At 44.7% G+C, this 23,912-nt stretch overlaps 1 pseudogene; it reads right to left on the bottom strand.

The window, feature by feature from the left end:
* Positions 1-3,214: 3,214 nt before the first annotated feature.
* The window catches only part of LOC138917603 (heparan sulfate glucosamine 3-O-sulfotransferase 4-like), a 145,765-nt pseudogene continuing 125,067 nt past the window's right edge, over positions 3,215-23,912 (bottom strand).

Below are 23,912 nucleotides of genomic sequence, written 5' to 3'. Positions count from 1 at the left end.
ATCTTACCACATTTCTCCAGGCAGCTCGTTTCCCCACACTCTGCAGACTGCTTTAAATCTCCACTCTTCTCAAACTTCCACCTCCCCTTTTTTCTTTTGCTAGCTTCTGCCTCAAAGATAGAAACGTCTTCTCAACTTTCTGCTAACAAGCCAATAACTGCACCCACCCCCACCCATCCTGTCTCCTCTCTCAGAAAGGTGGTGTTCCTCTGTGTGAGGCCATCACCTGCTCCTCTTTACTGCATCCCATTTGCTTCTTTCTGGGAATTTGAAGATTCACCTTTCCCCACTCGATTCTGTATCTTTGCTCTCTCCCTGTTTACCAGGTCCTTGCCTTTGGAGTTTCATAAATTTTAACTTTAGTCACTAATTTTTGAACAAATTACACTCAGCAAAATGGTAAAGCCACTTTAGAAAATAACTCGGGAGTTGTTGTAAAAATAAACATACAATTATCATATAATTCAGCAACCCCACTCCTGGGTCTTTACCCAAGACAAAGGGGAGCATGTACACACAAAACTCTGCGTGTGAATGTTGATTGCAGCTCTCTCTTCACAATCGTCAAAAACTGGAAATGATACAAGTGCCCTTTGGTGAATGCATAAAGAAAGTGGTACGTCCATACGGGGGGATACTGCTCAGCAATAAAAAGGAATGAATCGTTGAGACACACAACAATGTGGAGGAATCTGAAATGCATTTTGCCAAGGGAAAGAAGACAGTCTCGGAAAGGGATTTACTGTGTGATTCCATTTACATGACATTTTGGAAAAGGTGACATTATAAGGACAGAAAAAAGATCAACAATTGCCATCAGGAATTCTTTTGAAATTAGATAAGCCTCTTCCACTAAAAAAATGCTCACAAAAGGCTCTTTCGGATCTTACCCTCCCCTGCACGCTACTGCCACTGTGACTCTGACTTTCATAGCAAACTTTATCCAAACAGTTTGTCTACACCCATCTTTTCCACTCCCTCTCTTTCCATTCACTCCTCAAGCAACCTCACTCTTGCTCCAGCATTGTCAAACTCACTGAGCATTTCTCTGTGCTCCTCTCTCTCATCCTTGCTCAGCAGCAGCCCCAAACAGCTGAGTCTCCCCTCTTCACTCAGTTTAGGGAAGAGGCTTCCTGCCTAGACGGGGCAAAGGCAGACTCTACCCTTGAGTCAGCTCTGTCACTGCCCCAGCATCTGCCACAGTTCATGCCACAGGCTAGGAAAGAACCAGTGAACATTTCTGGAAAGGAGCTTTGGGACAAGTAGCTAGAAAAGGTGGCACTATCCCAAGTTTTCAGAAAAATTCTGTTACCTCCACTGCCTTGCACTTTATGTTTCCTTGTAAAGACCTTCCTACCGTGTAGCCTCAACCGTGGAAGAACAAGACAAAAATGAATTGTAATTGCACAAAAACTCACAAGGGCCTCTTATTTATTTATTTAAATTTTCCCCTCTAAATACATTTCCCAGAAGGATGGACTTCTTCTATTGAACATTGAAGGAGACGCCTTTTCCTCCCTGGGACGGGTTCAGATTCCGGATTTGTTGCATGTTCTGTGTATCTTCTTTGAAACATTGGTGCTGAACCACCGAGCAGCAACATTACTCATTATCCTCAGGGTGTAAAGCAGTCGAAGAGTCATTAAGGACTCTCCATTTGGAAAGCAGCCACTGCCCAACAAAGGGCCTCTTCTTGCCTCAGCCAGGAGGAGAGGCACAGTCAGGGCCCTGGGGCCCTCTCTGACTCGAACCCGAGCATCACTGATGTCCTAGAGACTCCACTAAAGCAGGCGTACCCCTAATCTCACCCAGTGACAAAGCTGAAGCAGAAGTCTGCTGAAGTGCCAACAGTTTATTTTTATCTTTTCTTTAATAAGAACTTGGTAGGCTTTTCTTTGTTCAGGGCATGGGGCTGCTATAGGGCAAGAATGTGGAACTGGCTTAACCATGCAGCAGAGCCAATGGGATTTAAGGGACCTAAATATCCCCCATCAGCCTATCTTCCATGCCTGAAATTCCACTGTGGAATATACAGTAAGTACCTTATGACATTAAGGAGTTGTGACCTAAGAAAAACAATGAGAGGGAGGGAAAATTCATTGAACCTGATACACTAACTAGATCATACATGCAAAGTGCTCAGTACAGTGTCTGAAGGATAAAAAGGACTCATAAATAGTAGCTGTTATTTCTATTACTAATAACTGCTGGACCGTTCGCTAAGCCAATGTTTCGTGACCATCTACTTGGTGTTAGGATACCTTGCTAGATGTTGATAAATTGCCAGAATCTCTGTCTCAAAAGGCTCCTGTGATCAGGGCAAGAAACCCCTCAGATAAACAATTAGAATTCACCCTCATAAGTGCTCTCTCTAATAGGACACTGAGTACCAGGTGGGAGTGCAGGAGGGAGCAGCCTGCGCTGCTTGTGCAGATGGGACACTGTGCAGGAGAGACGGCTCAGGAGGAACATTTAGGGCGCTGCCAGGTGAGAATGAGGGGAAGGGTGTACTGGGCTAAGACTGCATGCAAAAGGCAAGATGACATGAAAAAAAAGAAGGCAGGAAAACAGAGGAACAATAATGAGTTCAATGTGTTCGGAGCACAGATTTCATCAAGGGCTAGAGAAGAAAATGGGATTGGAAAAATATCCTAAAGGAGGAAGTGCTATGCCTGGTGAACGGACTTAACCCAATAAGAAACATGGGTCCAAGTGCAGATTTTTAAGCAAGAACACAAGAAAATCTACTGTTTGGAAAGACACATTCATTGATATCAAAGGACGGGGGTCAGCAAACTATGTGCCAAGTCCAGTCCTTTGTCGTTTTATTTTCCGGCTCATGAGCTAAGGATGATTTTTGCATTTTCACACGGTTGAAAACCAATCAAAAGAACGTATTATGGCACAGGAAAATTAAACGCAATTTAAATTTCAGCGTCATCCATAAAGTTTTAGTGGAACACGGCCATGCTCATTTGTTTACACCTTGTTTATGGCCACTTTTGTGCTAAACAGCAGAAATCATTAAAAGTATTTACTACCTACCCTGCACAGAAGATGTCTGCCAGCCTCGGGTTAAAGGATATAGCTTAGAGCAGATAGAGAAGAGAAGGCAGGGAAGCCAGCGTGAAGGGCAGAGGGAGAAGCTTCAGCCATGTTTCTCCAACCTGAGTCATGTACAAATCCCCCTCCGAAACTGCTCCAGGAGCTCTAGTGTCACTTGAATTACTTTTATTCAAACATAAATTAAATATTTACAAACAGACATCCTGGTAAAACTTCCTTATTCTTTTAGCTCTTACACAACTCTAAAACCAAAACAAACTTAAAAATCAAGTACAAACAAAATTACAAGACCAGTCAATTTCACGTTAACGTCCTTAATTTAAGGTGAGGGACGATGTCTTTCGGCTGCAACCAGATGTCTGCGTCGAGGTCCCAGGCCAGCCCCAGATTCATCTGAGTGTGAGTGCAGGTGTCTGCTACCACGTCTGGGTGATGACAACGATCTCACAACCTTCTCTGGGTGCAAGCACTCCAGACACCTTCATTCACGTAGAATGGCATTGGCAACATTTCTGTAAAGGGTCAGATGATAAACATTTTAGTCTTTGCAGGCCCCTGCTACAACCACTCAATTCCGCCATCCTAGCTCAAAAGCCCTCACAGACAGGCCATAAACGGCCAGACGCGGGTGTGCTCCACTCAAACTTTACTGACAGAACAAGCAGTGGCCAGAATTAGCTCAGAGGCTCTGGGTCAACCTTTGTTCCAAGGCAAAGTGGAAAACTGGTGGGATTTCTGTTCAGCTGTGGACACACCCTCGACAGGCCAGGAGACTGCTGTGGAAGGAGGAGTCACTGCCACAGCCGCCCATCAGATGTATTCACAACGACAGGCTACAGGCTCGACTGGGGCCACAAGCCTGGACAGCAGACAGCGTCACAGCACTGTCACCTCTTCACTTCACATCTGTATTCAAACCAGCTCACAGCAAGAATGACTATCTTGCCACTTCCCTTGGCCCAGAATGGGGTTTCCACCCACCGGCCCTCAACCTCAGGAGGCTCAGAGATGCCTGCAGGTCCTCACCACTTGGTTCCTGCTGGGACATCCAGAAGGGCCGGGTAATTATGGACTTTGCACATTAGCCACCAGAGTCCAATGCATACTGACAGAATCTGAGCGCCATGCCGTTATAGTTCTGAATCTCAAAACGCAGTAAGAAAGGAAACTTGGCAACAGTCTTTTTAATTTGGTACCTTTTTACCCACACTGCGGGGCATTTGGGATCAGAGTTCTGATTCTCTTTATGAAGCTCTTCTATATACAGAATCACAGCCTACCTTTAACTTGGAGCCTGACACTCGAGACAATTTTGTTATTACTATTACGCTTCAATTTTAGACAAAAAACACATTTTGAAAGAAAAAAGTGCCAAGAAATACTATAACTTGGATAAGAAACAGTCTCATTTATTAGAGTCTTTCTTGTAGGGAAGAAACCTTCCCCACACACGTCCCCTCACCTGGCTACTCTTCTCTTCCCAAGACAGTCAATTCAGGGAAAAAAGAGGAGTAAAATCTGACTCTGGGGGCCAGCCTAGTGGCGAAGTGGTTAAGTTTGTGCACTCTCCTTCAGCAGCCTGGGGTTCACAGGTTCAGATCTCAGGAATGGACCTCCACATTGCTCACCAAGCCATACTGTGGCAGTGTCCCACATACAAAAAATGGAGGAAGACTGCCACAGATGTTAGCCCAGCGACAGTTTTCCTCAAGCAAAAAAGAGGAAGACTGGCAACAGACGTTAGCTCAGAGCTAGTCGTCCTCACAAAAAAAAAAGAAAGAAAGAAAAGAAAAGGAAAAACCTGATTCTGGTGTGTGTGTATAAACTTGTCATCCTGGTGAACGGATGGATGGGTGGCTATGTACCAACCAGACGAGGAGGCTGAGTCCTCCAGTGAGGCTTCGGGTGTGTTCTCCTGGGTGTTCCTGGACAAACTGCACTCCATTGCTCACGACCATCCTTACACGGGCCAGGCTCTATGCCAGGCACTGGTCAACTAGAATGGAAGACAAGAGGGGCCTTGCCCTCAAGGAGATGGCACTGGAGTGGGCACCACCAGAGTCTTAGTTTTAGTTACGTGCTTACTGTGTGCCAAGCACCATGCCAAGAGCTATACACACAATTTCTCTGGGAATACTAATGACACTCCCATTGAACAGACACGATCATCTTGTCTTTACAGATAAGGAAACTGAGACTCACAGAGGTTAAATGACCTGATGAAGGACAGACAGCCAGTCAGCGGCAGAAGCAGGTTTCGACCCTGTGTGGCCTAATCTCGGAGCTTCTGTACTTCCTCCTGCAGAAGCTGGACACCTAAACAGACAATTCCACGACATCCATTATCCTACAACAGGGAGAGCCGAAGCAGGGGCTCTGGGGGCAGGGGACTTGTGAGGGTGGTGGGCTATTTAGAGTACTCTAGAACAAACTGATTAGGACACACGACTCATGAGTGGGACCTGAGCAAAGCCCAGCTTCTGAACCCAGTGGAGCACTTTGCTAAACAGCCCACTTTAGAGCACTCGGGACTGTCTTGGAGGGAAATAAAACCACCAACCAGGCTTTCCTCCCAGAGATCCCCGTGGCTAACTGCCTCACCTCTTTCAAAACTGCTTTCAAACATCATCTTCACAAGGAGCTACTCAACCACCTTATTGAAGCTGCACCCTGCCCCCTCACCATCACTCTGATCTCTTTCCCTGCCCTCCTATTTCTCTGTTGCACTGTTTTCACCTTCCAACCTATGGTACTATCTATGTAACTTACTTACTCACTACGTTTACTGCTTATTCTTATTGTTTACTACTTGAATCCTTTCTTTAGAACATAACGTCAACGACAGGAGGAACTGGTGTCTGTTTTGTTCACCACCAGATCCCAAGTCCCTAGAAGAGTGCCGTGTATACAGCAGGTGCCAATAATATTTGTTAAATTAATAAACGAGTGAAGGAGTGTTGAAAAACAGACTGCGGATGTAAGACTGGGCTGAATGAGTTTGGCAGCCCTTCCCAGCCCTGGCGTTCGGCTCCCACATACAGGAAAAGCATCCTTCCATTTGGGATTCAGGGACACTGGAAGCAAGTTCTCACCCGTCTAGATACATGACTGAGGTCTCACCGGGATTGTGCTTTCGAATGTGGATGAGACCTTCATGTTCAATAAACTCTCATCCTTGGTCTCCCGTGCTTGTCTTCATTCTAGTCTTGTGCTCTCGTGACATGGGCAGTTAAAGAAGAGAATTTAGGGGTTGCCCTGTGGCCGAGTGGTTAAGTTCACGTGCTCTGCTTGGCAGCCCAGGGCTTCACCGGTTCAGATCCTGGGTGCGAACATAGCCCTGCTCATCAAGCCATGCTGAGGTGGCGTCCCGCATGCCACAACAAGGACTCACAACTAAAACATACAACTACGTACTGGGGGGCTTTGGGGAGAAGAAGGAAATAAGTAAATAAATAAAAGAAGAAGAAGAGAATTTAGTGCACACAGCAAAATCCCCCACATCTCAATGGCAGGCAGAACAAACTCTGTGATTTGAGTATTTTTGTGAAAATTCATAGGAGTGTCTTTGTGTCTGAATTCATATAATCTTAAAATTTACAAGAATCCAGTTTCCTTTTTATAAGGTTTCTATAACACGTGTCAAGTGTCTAGTTTTGAAAGGACTTCATAATTATTTCACTTACAACTTCCTCTGGGTTAATTATGGGAGTCTAAGAGTTGGACGAGGGGACAAGAGTAATACAGTTCTTGACATGCCATCTGAATGCAGGCTGAATGCGGTCTGTAACAAAGCCTTCCGGTTTTCCTTTTACTTATTATGTTGTCTTGTCCCCTTATCAGGGTGAGGAACACTCCACTTCTTTACAGGTTCAAACTGAATTCCAAATTCTGTCTGGAGCACATTTGGGTTTCTACCAGGTCCACTTTCTATTTCAATCCGAGGGGTGGGAGAGATGGAGGGTACCAAAATTTATTCCTGTGTGCTCAAATGTGATCAAACCTCGAGCTCTCACTTGATAGTTAACGTCAAAGACCAACTTTAGCGTCGTCTCTTTCTGTATTAATTCCTTTTTAATGCACATCTCTCTGGTTTCCAAAGCCAGAAAAATCTGCAGTTCATTCTAGATTATTCCCCCTGCCCTAACCCCTTCCCTGGCTATCATTTTGTCCTCAAGTTCTGTCAGTTTACATCTAAATATTTCTTGAATCCGTCCATTTCTCTCCATCCTCACTATGGCTGCCTCGATTATGGCTGCCACACTGCTCTGCTGCTAAGGTCCAAAATCATGAATGAGGCCTGTAAATAGGGTGACCAGTTCATCCAGGTTTGCTCGGGACTGTCCCAGTGTTAAATCTGAAAGTCTTACACGCCAGGACCCTCCCCCTAGTCCTGGCCAAACTGACACTGTTGGCACCCTCCCTGTAAGTCTTGGCAACTCTCTGCTTCCTCTGTGCACTGCAGCCCCACTCACCTTCTTCCAGTGACTTGGACTTTCTTACCTCAAGACCTTCACACGGGCTGGTTTTCTCCCTGGATTGCTTCTGCACTCACTCTTTGTCTGGTTAACTCATCCTCCTCTCCCAGATGCTGGCTGAAATGCCACATCTTCAGATAGCCTTTCACGACCCAGCACCCAGCCCCAAGTTAATTTCTGACCTTGCTCCAGCCTCTCGCTGTATTCTTTACTTTGCCTTCACATCTCTCAATTAGTGGGTTATATTTTGTCTGTGTAGTTACGTGTTTAAAGAAGCACTTTCTTCGTTAAAATTCAGCTCCTCAAAGGCAGACAACGTGTCTGTCTATACAGCTGATTGTCCCCAACACCTTGCCCAGGACCTGGGAAGTATCGAGCCCTCTATAAATACACTTTCAATACATTTACTTTGTATGTGTTTTCCTTTTCCCCTGATTAAACTTACAAGACCTCTTTCTATCCTCCCTCCATCCCTTCTTCTTGCCTTTCTGGTCTCTTGCTGTCTCTCCTTTCTTGCTCTTTCTTTCTTTTCAAGAAACAACTCTTGGAATTAAGTGTTAATGCTACTGTTTTCATGATTTCTTGAACCAATATTTTCTGCTTTTATCAGTATTATTTCCTTCATCTAATTTTCTTAGGTATATTCTTTATTTTAGTTTTTGAGCTCTCAGGCCCATTTGCCAGCTCTCTCTTCCTCCCACCTGCTTTAGCTAGACTGAGCCTGCACTTTTCCTCAAGAGACAGAGCTGTGTCACTTCGTCACTCTTTTGGCACCCGTTGTTTTCTCTGTGGGATATACCCTTCGTTTACTAATCTAACAGATATTTAATGGCTACCTCCCCACCTTGTCTACTGAACTAATAATTCTTTAAGATCCAGCTCAGCTGTTTCTTGACTGTAACGCTTTCCTGCCTCCACCCCCACTGAGTTCATCCGCTGCTCTGTGCCGCACCCGTACCTGGAGTGGACATCCGTTATAGTACTTACGTTGCGTTGTAACACTTTATTCATACTCCATCTTCCCCACTGAGCTCTGAGCTCCAGGATGACAGTGTCCGACCTCTGTGTCTATTTTGGAGGAGGCTGAGATTCTGGAGGAAAGGGACACACATAATTAGCATGGCTCTCTCTACAGCTTCATCCTCCTAAGAACTAAACAGACCTTCTAAAAAAAAATACATAGAATAAGTCAACAGGAAAATAAGCAAGGAGATGAAGAGACAGAAAAAAAATACTGAGTCAGGGACCATGTACATTTTCAACTTGATTAGATAATACCAAGGGAAATTTCTTTATTGGAGGAAAGAAGAAAAACAAGAGAGGGGCAAATACAAAAATGAATTTGATGTAGATGAGAGAGATTTTGAGAAAACTCACACTGATGGACTTGGTCCCCACAAAACATGATTTTGCCGAGTTTGGCAGTGGGGATGGCATACGGACCTTGATCAGAGTGGAACAGGTTTGGAGTACTTTAAGAATATGTTGTGGTCAACCAGTGAAGGATTGAGGACATCAGAACCATCAAAGGGCCAACTAGATAAAGAGCAAATAACTCTTGTGATTTTATTCGGTGCGGCCTCACATTCTAGATATTGAAGGGGGTCATGAGTGGCATGGCTGAGGATGGGAAGGCAGGGGTCATGGAAGTGCACAGAGGTAAGGGCATCAGGGATGCTCACGAGAACCAGCAAAGTGGCTAACCTTGGGCTGAAACAAGCAAGGCCAGAGAGGTGTGAGCACGGAGATCCTGAGCTGACAGACAGCAGGCTCCAGGGGAAGACAGAGCTGAAGATGTGGAAGGAGAAGTCACTGTGATCAGTTGTGGGGATTTCAGAATTCACACTAGGTTTAGGGTAGGTCCAGTCCACATCAGGGTTTCATCCTCTCGCTGGCCAATGACATGCTTTCATGCCATTTGATGGAAATGAAATACAAACTATGAGAGAGTAAAAGAAGAAAACTGGCTAAAGAGTTTTTCAGTCCCTGCAGTGTCTATCAAATCCAATGCCAAGTACTATTCAGGTCTTATAACCTCCCTTGTTCCTGTGTTCTGGCTCCAGTCAGGACACCCCTGGGCCCAGAGCTCCTGAGGTTCATCTGGTGATGGGTCAGGTGTCAGAGCGACTGTCCTAGCTTTCACGGGAGCCTTTGTTCAGGGGCAGCAGGGAGAGAGGGGCCCCTCCTCTTTAATGGTGCTATCAGAACATAGGCTTCTTTGATCTTGTCTGGAATACTGATGGATAAAACTCTCTATGCATTTTATAGGAATATAAAAGACAAACAAGAATGATTTTTAAACACACGAAGCTTTAAGCTACAGATTTGCAGACACATTTTCCCCTTCCTTATTGCCTATCTCTAGTCTTTCTGGGAGGAAACACACATCTTGGTGTTGCTTTCTTTCAAACAAGAGAAAGGAGTCAAAACAGTTAATCTCACACGCTTCCCGTGATAGGGAAAAGGCAGCACACGCTGCTGTAGGAGGAGACCTTGGGAGCAGAGCCAAAGTAGAGGATTTTCCCAATGGGTCCCCATAATGATGCTCTTGGAGGAGGAGAGACTCAGAGTCACCCAAAGGTCCAAGGCGAGGCCAGGCCCATGAAGGATTCAAGTGGATGGAAGTGATGGTCACATCCCGTGAGGAGCCCAAGGAATCATAGCCAGAAGATAAGGGGTGGAGGTGGCCCTGAGGTTAATGACAGGAGAAGACATAAGAAGGACAAACGTACAGGGGCCTACGGTCAAGGTTGGAAACTTCAGCAACTAAGACGGTGGTGTCATAAACAGAAAAGAAAGATGCAGAGAGAAAAGCAAACCTGCACTGGGAATAAGGAATCGGCGGAACTAGTCTGCCTGAGACTATCAGGACACGGCTTCTTCAACTGCGGGTGCGAGAAGCTGGGAAAATCAGAGAGGGGATCACAACCCTGATCACCTTCAAATTCCAATTTAACAGACACCCAAGCTCCATCTTCCTCCTAAGACAGCACATCAGTGCCTCTGTATCCTTAACTGTGCATCTGGAAAATCAGATTCTAAAGCAGCCATTGTGGTGGCTGACATGGAGGGCCTATGGTAATCACGCGACAGCTGTGAGAGCTTTGGTCTTGCAGACCCTCAAACACCTGCCATTTCTTCCCCCCACCTCTGCCCTTCTGTTAGCAACATTCACAGTTGGAAAGATTTAAATCCCTTCATGTGAGTTACTGCACACATGCCAAGTAGATGCTCAATGGTCACCTCGTTCACTCACCATCTGCCAACTTTGTAGGATGTGTGAGTTGAGTTCATGCCTCAAGAAAACGTCACAATTGTTAAATCTCAAGAGTCACCTCCAGATAATCTAAATTTTAAGTATTGAATGTGTAAGTGACACAGGACTGGTGTTTAAAAGCATTTGCATAGGAACTCAATTCGAAACCATCCTGTGGGGCTCAGGCCATTGAGTCAATGTCTCCAGAGGCTCTGGCTCTTCAAACATGAATTCCTCCTGTTTCATTAGTTTGTGCTATTGCTGTGGCTCCCAAGGGGTTACCTTTGGGACAAGAGACTTAACCATGACATTGAGCTTTCAACTGTGTAGGAAATAAACTCAGAAACACCCATCCTTAACCAAATTTGTTTCACTTCAGGGAAAGAACAGATATGGGGTTCTTAAAAATTAACGAGCGGCATTGATATTGAATTTTAGATTAAATGATTTTTACTAAAGCCTCTAAAAGATACCCCTTTTTAGCAGGTCAAAGAGCTCTGCTTCAGAAATGACAGCACAGCCTCCCGGTGAACTGCTTGTGTGCAGTGTCTCTTTTTCTTCTTCCCCTTCCACCTCCTAGAGAAGCTCTTCAGGAGCCTCAGACGGGGGGCTGCTGTGTGGCCAGTTCCAGGGGGACTATTCACATCCGAGTCCATTCACATGACACTCCATCACTGTTAGAGGCGCAGGGGTCAGAGAGAAAACTTGTCCTCGCTGTGTAAATACACAGACAAACCTCTTAAAGAAAGCTTTCTCAGTGTCTTCGGTCAGGCTTCCCAGAAGCAGGGCCTGAGACAGTGACTCTGGTGAAAAGGATTCATTGGAGGAGGGCTCTCTGGAGGGGGTGCAGTGTGAGGGAAGCAGCAGACAGGAGAAGAAAACTAAGCAAAGGGGCTGTCTCAGCTGGAGACTAACTTCTCCCTCGTATCCCAGAAGGCTCTGGTCCACCTTGAGGCCAGGCTTCCGGCTTTTTGTGCCCCAGTCAATCATTGGCCACTGACTGTCCCCTGCGGCCAGGAGTAACCTCCCAGGCAAGGCAGCTCCATTTGAGCAATGAATACTCACAGCAACTGAGGAAAGAGTGTGCCACCAGTGAAGGGGACCCGGGCAGGGCACCAGCAGCATCCACTAGACTTGGGGAAGGAAGGGAAGATCAGAAAAGCAGAGACGGCCTCTCCGAGCAAGCGGCATATAAGCTGAGTCCAGAAGGATAAGTAAGAGCCAGGATAAGTAAGAGACTTGGAGGAAAAGCACGGAGAATGGTGAAGGGAACAGCACTCGCAATGGCCCTGGGGTAGAAAAGAGAATATGGACCTCCTTTCCTCTTCATTCAACGTGCTCTGGCCTCTGATTCTGGGCTGGAGGGAAGTGTGTAGTGGTATTCCTGTAAGGCAAATGCAGGGCAGGCAAAGAGTTTTGTACTTTGGGCTTCTGCAAAGGACCCAACAGATTTGTGGAAGAAAACATCATGAGTAAGCTCTGGGCCCTGAAGATTGCTAGTCTCACCTTTCACGTGCACTCATCTCTGTACAAAAGTATGTTTATCTGTTTTAGGGAGATAAGTGAAGATTCCTTGCCTGGAAACTTTACAAACGTCCAGGAAGGCCAAGCTCTTGGTCTGCAAGGGTGTAGCATCTCCTGTTCTCAAAAGGGTAACATGGACCATCCCTCCCAGGTATGACATCCTATGTGCCATCTAATGATTTGTGGCACCCAAAACTCAATGAAGATAGAACATAGACAGACAGATAGATGGAAGACCAGGATGTTCAAATACAGTTTTCTGGTATATGAATTCTGAGACATCAAAACCTCCCTAGGAAATGAAACACCTGAAGTGTCTAGTGAAGTGGAAGGCACTGGGAAGAACTGACCCTGTGTCCCCTCAGTGTCCCAGCAGGGGGTGTTTGGATGAGCATATTCAACTCAGCAGGAACCGAGCAAGGCAAGTGGCTGCAAAGGGGCAACTGGTAGGTGAGAAGGGCTTCCATTTTGTTTGCAGATAAAAGCTTCTCAGGACATATTTCTTGGATAGTGAATAAAGAGCCCATTGAGGGCTGGCCTCTCAGCAGCCACTGTAAAGACAAGCTGAAAAGAGAAGAAACAGAGAAAAAGATAGGATAACAAAGGGGGATGGGAGATTTATGGGCTTAGAGCTCCAAATTTAAACATGAGATATGAGAATTTCAACTAAAGATGGTGATTTGGGGACTAATATATACGAAGGTCCTTAAAAACGCCCCCAAAAACCATCTTGTATTTTAAAAAGAACGAATCCGTGGTAATGCTAGTAAACTAGAATGGCAGTCAGCTGGAGGACATCTTGAAGAAATCCGAGAAGACAGAAAGCAGATAGATCTGACTGATGAAAACAGATCACAGAAAGATGTAGACCAAAATGCTGGAGAAAAGAGGGACCCTTCCCACAGGGGTCCTTTGAGAGCTCCAAGCTCCTAGTCCACAAACATCAAGGACAGAGATGAGACAGGGTACAAGCATGAAGGTAACTGGTAAATGAATCACAGGCCAAGTCCTCCCCCAAGGTCTGTTTCCTGACTTCACATCTTTCCCCTCTCTCTCCTTTGCTCACCAACTCCAGCTTCATTGACCTTCTTTATGTCCTTTTAACACGTGAAGTATCTCCCCAGCTCACTGCCTGTGCACTTGCTGTTTCCTGTCTGGAACAATCTACCTCCAGACTTTCACATGGTTGGCTCTTCCTTGTCACTCAGGTCTTGGCTCAAACTTTAGCTGCTCAAAGCATTCTTCTCTGATCACAGTATCTAAATGAGATCCCAACCCCAGCCAGTCACATCACCCTGCTTGCTTTCCTTCAGAGCATGTGTGAATCTCTGAAGTTGTCTGACTCATTTATTTCTTTGTTTCTCGTCACCTGAGGACAGAGGCCTGATCTACTTTGTTTATCAGAGTATCTACAGTAGCTGGAACATCAATACAATGCGGTGTTTGTATCAGTGAGCTCTTGCTGGGTGATAAACTACCCCAAAACTTAGGGGTCTCAAACAACAACTGCTTATTTAGTTCATGATTTGGATCAGCTAGGCAGTTCTTCTTATCTGCGTGAACTCAGTACATCTCTCCCAGGCTCTGTATCCCAGGCATCCATGCTCAGCTGTAAATTGGCTGCTGGTTGGATAATCTAGGGAAGTCTTTGTCACATGCTATGAGTCTGGCAGGCTGTTGGTCAGAGCAACAGAAGCAAATGGGCCACATGCCTCTTGTCATCCTCTTGGGCTTCTTCATAGGAGTGTTATTTTTTTTTTTTGAGGAAGATTAGCCCTAACTGCTGCCAATCCTCCTCTTTTTGCTGAGGAAGACTGGCCCTGAGCTAACATCCGTGCCCAGCTTCCTCTACTTTATATGTGGGACGACTACCACAGCATGGCTTGCCAAGCAGTGCCATGTCCGCAACCGGGATCCAAATCGGCGAACCCCGGGCCACCAAAGCAGAATGTACACACTGAACTGCGGAGCCACCGGGCTGGCTCCCAGGACTGTTAGTTCTGATAGCTCAGAATTCATATGGAAAAAAATGTATTTTTAACTTTCCTGTCTTTTACTTATTTGGGGTTTCTTTTGAGCAAGATTAGCCCTATGCTAACATCAGCCACCAATCCTCCTTTTTTTGCTGAGGAAGACTGGCCCTGAGCTAACATCCATGCCCATCTTCCTCTACTTTATATATGGGATGCCTGCCATAGCATGGCTTGATAAGCAGTGCATAGGTCCACCCCCAGGATCCAAACTGGCAAACCCAGGCCACTGATGTGGAGTGCACGAACTTAACAGCTATGCCGCCAAGCTGGCCCCTTACCTATCTTCTTTATAAGGGCAGCAAGAGACAGCAAGTCCAGTGTGCAAGCGGTTTTCAAGTCTCTCCTTCAGGTCACTGTTCTAGAATCCCAATGATCAAACTAAGCCACAGGGCCAAGCCAGATTCAAGAAGATGGAGAAACAAATGCCACCTCTTGCTAGGAGGGGCTCCAAAGTCACATTGCAGAGGGGCATGGACACAGGATAGACAGAATTTTCAGCCATTTTGCCACTCTTATCATACTGCTCAATATATGTGTATATATATATGTGTGTGTATATATATATATACACACACACATATATATATATACATATGATGAATATTTTTGATTTAAAAGACTGCATCTGGGAAGGCTGGGCTAGTTGGACCACATCTCTCTTCCCTGCCCTCCTCCCAAATATATACAGCAGACAGCAGAGGCTTTTGGCCCCCACATAAAAATCCTAGCTGTGCACGCTGAAGAAAGTGACCTGCTTACATGCAGATGCCTCCTCATTTGAGTGTAGAACCATGAATGGGAAGCAAAGCAGAGTCTGAGGAAACTCTGGAACATCCAGCAGGCACCTTAATGAAAAAGGAGAGGCAACACAGCTTTTCTCAAGAAGGAACACATCAAAATAATTCACTGCTCAAGTCAAGTCCTCCCTCTTTTGACTTGCTCTCCACAGCCGGCTGACCCCCACAACTCTGAACTGTCATTTTCCAGTTATGGCACCAGACCCACCAGTACAGGCTCATCCAGGGAGCAGTTTCTTGGCAGAGAGAGCTACACAAATCCAAATGGAACTCCCACCGCTTAACAGCCTAGATCTTTATTCACAAACAAGAACTAACAGCCAAGGGTCAACAAATGTGAAGAAAAAAAAATCACATACGTGACTCACATTAAGATTAACAAGTAAAATAATTGTGTTTTTAGGAAATAAAGATCATTCAGGAAACAAAACAACGTTAAAAGAGTAAGAAATGACTCTAGTGAGATAGGAAAGATGGCACGTGCAAAAGTAAGAACAGACTGCTGCTGCAAAAAAGGAGTAATCAGAGGACGAAAATGAGTGCCTGGGAATTAAAAATATGTTTGACACTAAAACAATTCAGTGGACAGACTGACTAAGAGAATGGGGATGGTTAACAACATGTCAGTGATCTGGTGATAAAGTCAGTGGAATCTTGCAGACCAGAGCCAAAGGCAGAATGATGGCACATAGGAGAGAAATGTGAAGCAGCATACATGTCTGCCCTTTCTTTTATCGGGGTTCTGGAGGCAGAGAACAGAGGTAATAAAAGGGAGGAAAAATTCAGTAGAAGATAATTTCTGTGAGACAAAGGCTACAGGGGTTTCTGAAGGCCCCCTCCTTTTTTTTAAGGAAGATTAGCCATGAGCTAACATCTGCTGCCAATCCTCCTCTTTTTGCTGAGGAAGGCTGGCCTTCAGCTAACATCCATGCCCATCTTCCTCTACTTTATATGTGTGACGCCTACCACAGCATGGCTTGCCATCAGTGCCATGTCCGCACGCGGGATCCAAACGGGTGCACCCCAGGCCACTGAAGTGGAACATGTGCCCTTAACCACTGTGCCACCAGGTCGGCCCAGAAGCCCCTTTTATATGGGCACTAATCCCATTCCTCAGGGCTCTGCCCTCATGACCTAATCACCTCCCAAAGGCCCCACCTCCTAATACCATCCCATTGGGCCTTAGGATTTAACAAAGGAATTTTGGGGAGACACAACATTTAGGCCACAGCAACGGGGCCAAAGAAAATGGTGTCATGAATTTTGCTTTGGGCATCGGAAATACTAGAAAAAGGAGGTGTTATTTCTGTTCCACTGTGAAGGACAAATATCAATTCCCACTGAGAGGCAAGGCATTACAGGCAGAAGGAAGAGTATATCAGTAGAAGTAGAAAGGTCTGAAATTTCCTGACAGGTTTGGAGAAAGAGATCAGTAGTTTAGTGTGGCGAGAGTCTGAGATCTATGGCAGGAAGTGAATACACATGAATCTGAAATGATAGGATTGTGCCAGATTGTAAAGAGCTCACATGCTATTCTGAGAGGCTTTTCTACCTGACACTATACATAGTTGGGAACCCTTGGAGAATTTTATGCAGCAGAGTGACATATTCACAATCTACTTAGCTCAGAATCATGAATAGAAAGTGGGTACTTTCTGATGAGCCATTCCGCAGACTCACCTAGATGTAAAAACTCAAGAGTACACAGAGAATTTCAATAGCACTAGGAACCAGAAATATTTCACCATTACCTGCTAGAAAACCGGAAGAACTTCCATGAGTTAAACCTTTAAAGCTTACAGGTAGACTGGTGGAACCATTCATGGTAAAATATTTCAAGAAATCTCACAAGCATAGACTTTCTTTCATCAGAGCGAAGGAATTAAAATCTCCCTCAGTATGGAAACTATTTAGTAGAGGATTCAGAGTCTTTAACACCCTCATCCAGCATCAGTTGTGAGCTGAAACGTGCATGTGGAAGGAAAGGAGCTGTGGGGCGGCCATGGTGAAGTTGTAGCTTTTAGCCACGAATGCAGAAACAGCCCATCCAGGAATGAGTTTTAAATACTGTACAAAGACAATAAGGTAGTGGTATCTCAATATTTCTTCTTAGACATCAGGTTATTATTTTAAAGAATGAGTGACTTTTTAAACTAGAAAGTTTCATGACACTTGGCTATTTTAAACTAGATATCTGGCAGCCAGCCCCAGTGGCCTAGTGCTTAAAGTTTGGCACACTTTGCTTCGGTGGCCCAGGTTCGGTTCCCAGGTACGGACCTACACCACCCATCTGCCATGCTAATGGCAGCTCACATACACACCCACAAAAAACCAGTGACATCCGCCATCATGGTGGAGTGAGCTCTTCCCTTAGACTCTCTCCCCAAGACACAATGCAAAGGACATTCATAAACCAACAGAGAACATTCCCACAACACAACAGACGTCTGAGAGACCCAGGCAGCCATACATTTGAAGGTGGAGGTGCTGTACCCCCGGGATGAAGTGGAAGGAGGTAGGGGGATCTCCTCTTCCTCCTTGACGGTGATCTAGGGCACAGGACTGCATGTGGCTCTGTGAGGAGAGTGGGAAGGGGCAGCTCTCCGCAGGAACACCTTTACTCTTGGAGCTGCCTACAGCTGTGGGAAAGCCCCACACAGAGGAGGCCAAGGAATTGCAGGGGCATCTTTATCAAGCAAGCACCCCGGCGGGGGGGGGGGGGGAGACAGCAAGTGCAGAGCAGAATGCCCCCAGGATTCTGCATGCAAAACAAAGCACCTCTCCCTCCACTTGACACACCAGCTCAGCCAGAGGAAGGGACTCCTACCAGAGCACATGCACACACATTTCTAAAGCAGCAGCAGTGAGCGGGCAACGGCAGACGTGCCCAGTCAGCACAGATTCCAAAGGACAGGCACAGATGCCAGGGATCGCGGTGGGCTCAGAATACACAGCTCCTGCCCCTCCCACTGGTAGCAAGTAGAATCTGCGATCAGATACTTCCACTAAGGGGAAGCACAAATCCACCCCCTGAAATAGTACAAAAAGACACTTTAATACTCCAGACCAGAAGGAAAAGTGACAAGCACCCAGAAATCAATCTTGTCCTGAAGCCACAAAAGTTTACAATATAAACGAAAGACCATTCAAAATAGCTATCATTAAAAAAATCAATGAGTTACAAGAAAACTTGGGAAAGCAGTTCAATGAAATCAGGAACAAAATTTAATGAACAGACAGAATTCTTCACAAAAGAGACTGAAACTATAAATAAAAACCCATCAGAAATGTTGGAGATGAAAGACACAATGAATGAGATAAAGAAAAATCTGGAGTCCTTGAATAACAGGGCTGATTTATGGAACACAGAAGCAGCAGCTTGGAGGACAGAAACATAGAAATGCTTCAGAAGAAGGAGGCGGAACTAAGATAAAAAAGAAATGAAAAAATTCTCCCAGAATCATCCGACTCAATTAGGAAATGCAACAGAAGGATTATAGGTATGCCAGAGGAAGAAGGGAGAGAAAGGAACAGAAAGCTTGTTCAAAGAAATAATAGCTGAGAACTTCTCAAACTTGGGGAAGAAACTGGATTTACAAGTAAAAGAAGCTAACTGAGGAGCTGGCCCCATGGCCGAGTGGTTAATTTCACACGCTCCGCTGCAGGTGGCCCAGTGTTTTGTTGGTTCGAATCCTGGGCGCGGACATGGCACTGCTCATCAAAACCACGATGAGGCGGTGTCCCACATGCCACAAGTAGAAGGACCCACAACTAAGAATATACAACTATGTACCAGGGGGCTGTGGGGAGAAAAAGGAAAAAAATAAAATCTTTAAAAAAAAAAAAAAAGCAGCTAACCGAACTCCTAATTGTATCAATGTAAAAACACCTTCTCCAAGGCATATGTTAGTGAAACTGGCAAAAGTAAATGACAAAGAAAAAATATTAAGGGTAGCAAGGCAGGAGAAAATAACCTACAAAGGAACCCCTAGCAGGCTTTCACTGAATTTCCCAGCAGAAACCTTACAGGCTAGGAGAGAACAGAACAATATCCTCAAAATTCTGAAAAACAGAAACTTTCAGCCAAGAAGACTCTATCCATCGAAATTATCCTTCAGATATGATGGAGAAATAAAAACTTTCCCAGATAAACAAAAGCGGAGGGAGTTCATTGCCACAAGACTCCCTCATATCAGAAAGAAAAAGAAAGGGTTAAAAAAGCCTTGAGCAAAGAGATAAATAGGCAGACAAAATCAGAAAACTGCAGTTCTCTATCAGGACAGGATAGCAACCAATTATAATATTGAAGATAAAGGAAAGGAACACATCAAAAATAACCGTAATCTCATCATTTTAACCACAAACTCACATCAGAAAACGGAAGTTAGGACAAAAGTAACTTAGAAGGGAATGAAGAAAGGGATGGAACCTGCTTTAGACTAAGGAAAGAAGAGGCCATCAGGAAATGGACTATCTCATCTATGAGATTTTTCAGATAAACCTCATGGCAACCACTAAACAAACAATCAGAACAGAGACACAAAGGATACATACGGAGAAAATCATTCTAGAGAACTACCAAACTAAACTGGCAGTCCGAAATACAAAGGACAAGAAACAAGGGAAATACAGAACGACCAGAAAACAAGTGATAAAATGGCAGCAGTAAGCCCTCATAGATCAATCATCACTCTAAATGTAAATGGATTGAATTCTCCAATCAAAAGAGAGAGAGTGTAGGCCTGGGCCAGTGGCTCAGCAGTTAAGTGCACATGTTCTGCTTTGGCGGTCCGGGGTGCGCCAGTTAGGATCCCAGGTGTGGACATGGCACAGCTTGGCAAGCCATGCTGTGGTAGGCGTCCCACATATAAAGTAGAGGAAGATGGACACGGATGTTGGCTCAGGGCCAGTCTTCCTCAGCAAAAAGAGGAGGATTGGCAGCAGATGTTAGCTCAGGGCTAATCTTCCTCAAAAAAAAAAAAAAAAGAGAGAGAGAGTGGTGGGATGGATTAAAAAATAAGACCCAACATTATGCTGCCTCCAGGAAACAGATCTCAGCTCTAAAGACAAACAAAGGCTCAGAGTGAACTGACGGAAGATGAGACTCCAAGGTAATGGCAAACAAAAGAAGCAGGTGTTGCCGTCCTTAGACAAAACCGACTTCAAGATTAAACAAGCAATGGAGTGACATCAGCATCATGGTGGAGTGAGCTTGCCCGGGACTCTCTCCCCTCCAAGATACAACAAAAAGGAGCAACCCTATTCCAAAAGAAAATACCCTAAAAGCACAAAAATCCTCGGAGAGTCACGGCAGCCACACGACAGAGGGGGGAGAGGCTGGAGCCCTGCCTCAGAGGAGCCGGCACAGGGTAAGAGAGAACTCTGCTCCCTCCCCTAAAGACTGTGGTCACTGCCAGGGAGGCTCTGTGACAGAAGGAGTGGGGGAGGGGTTGCGCGTCTGTGGAATCACCCAGGACTCCCTAGGGCCCTGGCGGCCTAAAGGGAAGCCCTTTAACAGGGCAAAAGCTTTCACTCAGGGGTGACCTCATCAAGCCAAGACCACAGGAGACCAGACAGCGAGAGCTGATCGGGGAAACCCGGGACTGCACGCAGGAGAAAGTGCCCCTCCCCCGACCCGCACTGCGCTGGGCCAGCTCAGCTGAAGGTGGAGGGCTCAGAATACACGGCTCTCGACCCCCATCCACTGGCAACAGGCTGTAACTGCAACAGAATACTATCACAATGGGAAAAAGACTCATCCTTCCAGCATCAGGCAATTCATCAAATCTCCAGACCAGAGAGAAAATAAGCACCCAGAATTCAGTCCTGAGGATGCAGAAATAAGTAAACTAAGCAACAATGAATTCAAAAGAGCTATTGTCAAAAAACTCAATGAGGTAAAAGAGAACATAGAGAAACAATTCAACGAGTTCAGGAGCTAGTCCACAAAACAGATTGAAACTATAAAGAAGAATCAATCAGAAATATTAGAGATGAAAGACACAATGGAAGCTATAAAACAAAATACAGATTCCCTGAATGCTCGTGTGGACACCACAGAGGAGCAACATGTTGAAATGCTCCAGACAGAGGAGGAGAGAGAACTGAGACTAAAAAGAAATGAAGAAAGTCTCCGAGAAATATCCAACTCAATGAGAAAATACAACATAAGAATCATAGGTATTGAATAAGGTGAAGATAAGGAGAGTAGAGCAGAACGCGTGCTCACAGAAATAACAGCAGACAACTTCCCAAATCTAGACAATGAGAGGGAAACGTGTCTGGAGGAAGCCTTCAGATCTCCTAGATGTGTCCAAGTAAAAAGACCTACTGCAAGGCATATAGTAGTAAAACTGGCAAAAATGAATGACAAAGAAAGAATACTCAGGGCAGCAAGGCAGAAGAAAATACCCTACAAAGGAACCCCTATCAGATAAGCAGACTTCTCTGCAGAAACCTTACAAGCTAGAAGAGAATGGAATGACATATCCAAAATTTTAAAAGATAAAAATCTTCAGCCAAGTATACTCTACCCAGCAAAAACATCCTTCAGATATGAGGGAGAAATTAAAACTTTCCCAGACAAACAATGCTAAGGGACTTCGTAGCCATGAGACCCATCCTCCCACACCAAGAAATCCTCAAGAAGGCCCTCATACCTGAAAAAATGACAAAGGGGAGAGAGGGGTCACAAAACACAGAGTAAGGAGACCAACAGATAGACAGGATCAGAACAGGATAGCAAATATTCAACTACAGCATTAGGCTAAAGGGAAGGAATACACCAAAAACAAAGACAATCTTGTCACTTTAACCACAAACTCATGACACAAGCTGGAATAAGATATGAGAATAATAACTTAGGAGGCGAGGTGGAAAGGGACTGAATCAGTTTAGACCAAGGAAGTAAGAGGTCATCTGAAAAGGGACTATGTTATGCACGAGATTCTGAATACAAACTTCAGGTCAGCCACTAAACTAAAAAGCAGAACAGAGACACAAAAAAGAAATAAGGAAAAAACAAAGACACACAGCATAAAAAACGGCATAATTCAATGGGTAGACCAAAACACACAGGACGAGAAACAAAGGAAATGCAGGAAAACTGGAAAACGAGTGATATAATGACAGCATTAAGCCGTCATACATCAATAATCACCTTCAATGGAAATGGACTGAACTCTCCAATAAAAAGACACAGAGTGGCAAGAGGGATTAAAGAACAAGATCCAATAATTTGTAGCCTCCACGAAACTCATCTCAGCTCCAATGACAAGGACAGGCTCAGAGTGAAGAGGTGGAAGACGAGACTCCAAGCTAACAGCAAACAAAAGAAAGCAGATGTCGCAATACTTACATCAGACAAAGCAGACTTCAAGACAAGGCAGGTAAAGAGATACAAAGAGGGGCAGTATACAATGATCAAAGGGACACTCCATCAAGAAGAATAATAACACTTATAAATATCTATGCACCCAACACAGGAGCAGCAAAGTTCATAAAGCAACTGTTAACAAACCTAAAAGAAGATATTAAAAATAACACAAGGGAGGATGGAACACTTCCTAACACATTCTACGAGGCCAGCATCACTGATACCAAAGCCTGAGAGGGACAGCACAAAAAAGGAGAACTACAGGCTAATATCGCTGATGAACATGGATGCAAAAATTCTCAACAAAATTTTGGCAACCTGAATTCAGCAATACGTCAAAAGGATCATACATCATGATCAAGTGGGATTCATACCAGGGACACAGGGATGGTTCAACATCCGCAAATCAATCAATGTGATACACCACATCAACAAATTGAAGAATAAAAACCACATGATCATCTCAATAGATGCAGAGAAAGCACTTGACAAGATCCAACAGCCATTTATGATAAAAACTATGAAAAACAATAGGGATACAAGGAAATTACCTCAACATAATAAAGGCCATATATGACAAATCCACAGCCAATATCATACTCAAAGGGCAAAAACTGAGCGCCATCCCCCTGAGAACAGGAACGAGACAAGGATGCCCACTATCATCACTCTTATTCAACATAGTACTGGAGGTTTTGGCCAGAGCAATTAGGCAAGAGAAAAGAATAAATGGAATCCAAATAGGGGGTGAAGAAGTGAAACTCTCGCTGTTTGCACACGACATGAGCTTGTATATAGAAAACCCCCCAAAATCCACTGGAAAACTAATACAAATAATTAACAACTACAGTAAATTTGCAGGGTACAGAGTCAACTTACAAAATTCAGTTGCTTTTCTATACTCCAACAACAAACTTACACAAAGGGAACTCAAAAATATAATTCCATTTGCCAGCGTACCTAAAAAACTTAAGTACCTAGGAATAAATTTAACCAAGGAAGTGAAGGACTTATGCAAAGAAAACTATAAGACATGAGTGAGAGAAATTGATAGTGACTTAAACAGATGTTAAGAGACTCCTTGCTCATGGATTGGAAGAATAAACATAGGTAAAATGTCCATACTACACAAAGGAATCTACAGATTCAATGCAATCCCTATCAGCATCCCACTGACATTCTTGACGGAAACAGAGCAAGGAATACTAAAATTGATATGGGGCAAAGATCTCGAATTGCTAAGGCAATCCTGAGAAAAAAGAACAAAGCTGGAGGTATCACAATCCCTGACTTCAAAATGTACTACAAAGCCATAGTGACCAAAATGGCATGGTACTGGTACAAAAACTGGCACACAGATCAATGGAACAGAACTGAAAGCCCAGA

Source organism: Equus caballus, chromosome 14 (assembly GCF_041296265.1).
Source record: "Equus caballus isolate H_3958 breed thoroughbred chromosome 14, TB-T2T, whole genome shotgun sequence".
NCBI lineage: Eukaryota > Metazoa > Chordata > Mammalia > Perissodactyla > Equidae > Equus > Equus caballus.
This window is presented reverse-complemented; position numbering and strand designations above follow the sequence as displayed.